The following is a 4,516-nucleotide window of genomic DNA, read 5'->3' as shown; positions in this document are numbered from 1 at the left end:
GTGTTGTAAGACCACCCACTTGTGCCTCGGAAGAAAGACCTGGCCAGCTACTTCGGACAGGCAAAGCCTTGAGACCCAGCGCACGCAGTTCTAGCTGCATACCTGGGGTCGTGAAGAGTCGAAATGGACTCAGAGCCCCTTGTTTGGTTTGGCGTCGGGAAGGAAGACTGAGTTAGTTACGTGGTAAGTTTGGAAGTCATAGGCTGCTCTTGCTGAACTGTGCCCCAACCTTGTGTCTCTTGGGAGCTTGCTGCCTTCAGAAAGAACCATTTCCTTCTTTCTCCCGGCCCTTTCCAGGGGGTGATAAGTGAAGGTTAGTGGGAAGGCCAGAGTTACTGTGACAGACGAGTACATCATCTTTTGGTTTTGTTTTTTTTTAACATTTTATTAGGGGCTCATACAACTCTTATCACGATCCATACATATACATACATCAATTGTATAAAGCACATCTGCACATTCTTTGCCCTAATCATTTTCAAAGCATTTGCTTTCCACTTAAGCTCTTTGTATCAGGTCCTTTTTTTCCCCCTCCCTCCCTGCTCCCCCCTCTCTCATGAGCCCTTGATAATTTATAGATTGTTATTTTGTCATATTTTGCCCCATCTGGAGTCTCCCTTCACTCCCTTCTCTGCTGTCCGTCTCCCAGGGGAGGTTACATGTAGACCCTTGTAATCGGTTCCCCCTTTCCAACCCACTCACCCTCTACTCTCCCAGTATGGCCCCTCACACCCCTGGTCCTGAAGGTATCATCCGCCCTGGATTCCCTGCGCCTCCAGCTCCTATCTGCCCCCAGTGTACAACCTCTGCCCTATCCAGTCCTGCAAGGTAGAATTCGGATCATGGTAGTGGGGGCGGGGGGAAGGAAGCATCCAGGATCTTGGGGAAAGCTGTATTCTTCATCGGTGCTACATCGCACCCTGACTGCCTCATCTCCTCCCCTAAACCCCTCTGTGAGGGGATCTCCAGTGCCCGACAAATGGGCTTTGGGTCTCCACTCTGCACTCCCCCCTCCATTCACTATGCGCGAGTACGTCGTCTTATTCTGGAGTTTCCTTCACAAGTCCGCTCAGCCCTCACGTCGTGCCCTGTGCCTGCAGATTGGTCTTTATCAGGAATCCAGACACATCACAGTTTGGGAGCATTTTCAAGCTTTGTTTTCTGTATGTTTGTCCACTTGGGGTGGTGGATCTTATTGTTAGAAGCTAGCCCCTCTCTATTCCTACTTATTTCCATAATGTGCACCGATGGTCCATTAACAATCTACACATCCAGAATTCAAGTTACTGTCAAATGCTTGATTTACAAAACTGCACTTGTCGAAGCCAGGCACTAGACTTCTTCTTTAGGCCTTTCTTGCTATAATCTCTATAGAAGCAGACCAGCAGGCTGTCTTCCCAGGTGCTCTGAGTCGGTTCTGAATCATAGGGATTCTGTGTACATGTGAACTAAACACTGCCCGACCCTGCACCAACCTCCCAATATCACAATTGGTGTGATGTTTGGGCCCCTGTGGCATCCCTGTGTCAATCCATGTCATTGAGGATCCCTCTCTTTTTTTGAGCACCCTTTAATTCGCCAAGAGTGGTGCCCTTCTCCAGATGTGTTTATTCTTCTGACAGTCCGTGGGAGATTCAATCTTCTTCGACACCACCATAACCTAAATACACTGAGTTTTATTTGGTTCGCCTTATTCACTGTGTCGGTTTCCCATGCAGAGGAGGTGATTTAAAATACAGTGGCCTCGGTTCCAAAATACCAAAGCAAACTCATTGCCTTCGGGTCGATGGTGACTCACAGTGACTCCTGTGCATTTCGGAGGCTGTAACTCTTCACAGGAGTAGACAGCCCAGTGGCTCTCGCATGGAGTGGTCGGTGGGTTCGAACTGCCACTCTTGAGAATGGGAGTCCCATTTGCTACCCTGACACCATCAGGTCGCCTCATGGCCTGGAAGGTGCATCTTAGTCCTTTCAGTGATATTTTTGCTTTTCGGCCGTCTGAAGGCACCTTTTGCAGCAGATTTGCCCCATGCAACTAGTCTGATTTCTTGACTGACTACTGCAATCGACATTGATTGCAGATCCAAGTAAAACACAATCCTTGGGAGCATCAGTATTTGCTCATCCATCCTGTGCTTGCTTGTTAGTCAAGCGATGAAGGTGTTTCATCTAGTGATGAGGACTGTTGTTTTGTTTTTTATATGTGGAAGTGTAATTCAGACTGAAGACCGTGGCCTTGGATCTTCGTCTGGAAGGGCTGCAAATCCTCTGGATCTCAGCACAAGCATGGTTCTTCTTAGGTTAGTGATGTAGTGCAAACCCTCGGGACCCCCCGGGGCCTAAAGCATATTAAAACGGAATGAGCAACGTCGTTAAATAGAACTAGAGTCCGTCTCCCCCTCCCCAAACTTCTAAGGCTGTTACAGCTCTGGTGGCGTAGTTTCCACCCTCCCCCGGCTCAGGAGGCCGATGAGGCTTTCTGACCCTGAATGGAGCCATGGCTCAGAAACCCTTTGGGCAAGGTCTGCTCTGCCCTGGAGGGTCCACAGCGGTGGTGTGGACTCTTTCGTTTTGTTTAAGATGTGAAAGCTTTCTCTTTTCTTTTCTCTCCTCACTGACATGTGCTCAGGTAGCTAAACCTCTGAATCAAGTCTCCTTTCTCAGTTCCTCTATTATGAATTGTATCTCCAGCCTCGCACTGGATCTGCCTGCCTTGTCATGGAAGCGCTTGTGTGTTGTTTTCTCTGGAGGTCAGTAGCCCCAGGTGGACTGTAATTCAATGCTTCCTGTTACGAGGTATGTGCTCTGCATAGAGTTGTGTCCAATAAACATTTATTGAAACCAATTAAATCAGAGGGATCCCTTGGGAGCTAACCCAGAACAAATGTAGACGCTTTATTAATAATTTAGACGTGAAGAGGTAGATAGTATATGCACTTTGATTTGACTTTACACAACAGTAATTAAAGTAGATTCTTTTTTTTTTCTTTTAAACAATGGGTGAAGACCTAAATATGTCCTGAGTTTTGTGGCCATTGAATTTCAGTAAGTTAAAGTTTATTTAATGAGTTATTTATTTAACGGAGCCTACAATCACTCTGTCCACGAAGAAGCGCTGACCTGATGGGAAGAATAACAACTTGTATCCCTCTTCAACTCTTCCTCTTCATATATATTTGAAACACCTGCTTTTTGTTTGAGCTTTTAAAGACCTTACCTGCAATGCAAATATTAGTTTTAGAGATACAGGCAATTCACATAATGTGAATAACTCAACTTGATAAAAATTTAAAGCCAGAAGATTAGAACTATCATGATATGTGACAATCTTTATTGAGTCAAACATTTTACAAAAAATAAATGATAGAATATCCTTAGTACCATAGAAAGCACAAATGATTTAAAACCAGAGGACCTGGGATCTAGCCTTTGGCAGCCCACAAGGTAATTGTAAATTTGGGCAAATAACTTATTGTGAATAGTTTTCACAAATGAAAATGGGCTCATTACTACTTCATAGGGTAACCGAGATCAAGTGAGGTTATGTATGAAAATGTACTTTGTAATAGTTCATGCCTGATATCAACATTAATTATTCTTTATTTAATAAGGAATACATTTATAGATGCTTCCCTCTGGCCCACTCAGTATTACAAAGACGGCACTAAATTATCATCCTCAATTACCTACTGTTTAAAAATAATTCTAGAACCTAAGATGCACAGACAAAATGCTAGCAACAATGCCTATTAAATTAGTTGTTGCAGAGATTAAAGAATCTCAAGAGATCAAACTCAAGGTCGCAGCTTCTACACTACAGATATCAACCACAGCTATGAGCTGAAGTCTTTATGATTTATTTATATAGTAAATGACTGTGTATGGTTATATGAGAGGGATTTTTTTTTTCAGGGGAGAGCGCGAACGCAGTCCCCCACTACCACAAATTATGCAGTCGAGTTTCCCACATTTGGGGAAATCGCAGGGGTCAGCACATCCGGAGTGCAATGGATAAGCCTCGCCCTGGGAAAACCACCTTCGTGATCATGGTATCTCCCCTGCCAGGTAAGTATGAGAGGGATTTTTTTTAAATTCGTGGCAAAATAGAATGGAAAGTTAGTGAACTTTTCCCAAGACCTCCTTTGAAGCCTCTTAGTATGTTTAACCCATGTGTTCTAGACTTCTACTACAAAGAAGTCATTTTCCCCCAGGAATATTCCAAATGAAAACTTCTAAACCTAACTGTTTGCTACAGAGTGTTAGAGCTGAAAGCCATAGATTTCGATCAATTAAGGAGGTCAGTTGATTTGCAAAATTCCACACCTCAGAATTCTCTCTGTGTGTCCTGATGGAAGTGACAGAGCCACCGCCTACCGCCAACCAGTTAGGTAGTGCCCAGCGTCAGGGGACACCCATCACTCATTGTTATCGATTACACCTGCTCCCCCCAGATATTTGTTGAAGCCCCAACTCCTGTGCCTGGTGCTTGGGGTTAGTTGCCGTGGAGTTCCTTCAT

At 44.6% G+C, this 4,516-nt stretch overlaps 1 non-coding gene across 1 annotated transcript; it reads right to left on the bottom strand.

Moving 5' to 3' along the window:
* Positions 1 to 3,909: 3,909 nt before the first annotated feature.
* Positions 3,910 to 4,073, bottom strand: LOC142449392 (U1 spliceosomal RNA). The gene has a single exon (XR_012784582.1). It is a non-coding gene; the product is annotated as a U1 spliceosomal RNA (small nuclear RNA).
* Between the last annotated feature and the right edge of the window lie 443 nt (positions 4,074 to 4,516).

This window comes from Tenrec ecaudatus, chromosome 5 (genome assembly GCF_050624435.1).
Source record: "Tenrec ecaudatus isolate mTenEca1 chromosome 5, mTenEca1.hap1, whole genome shotgun sequence".
Taxonomy (NCBI): Eukaryota; Metazoa; Chordata; class Mammalia; order Afrosoricida; family Tenrecidae; genus Tenrec; species Tenrec ecaudatus.
Note: the sequence above shows the minus strand (reverse complement) of the source record. Positions and strands in the feature narration are given on the sequence as shown.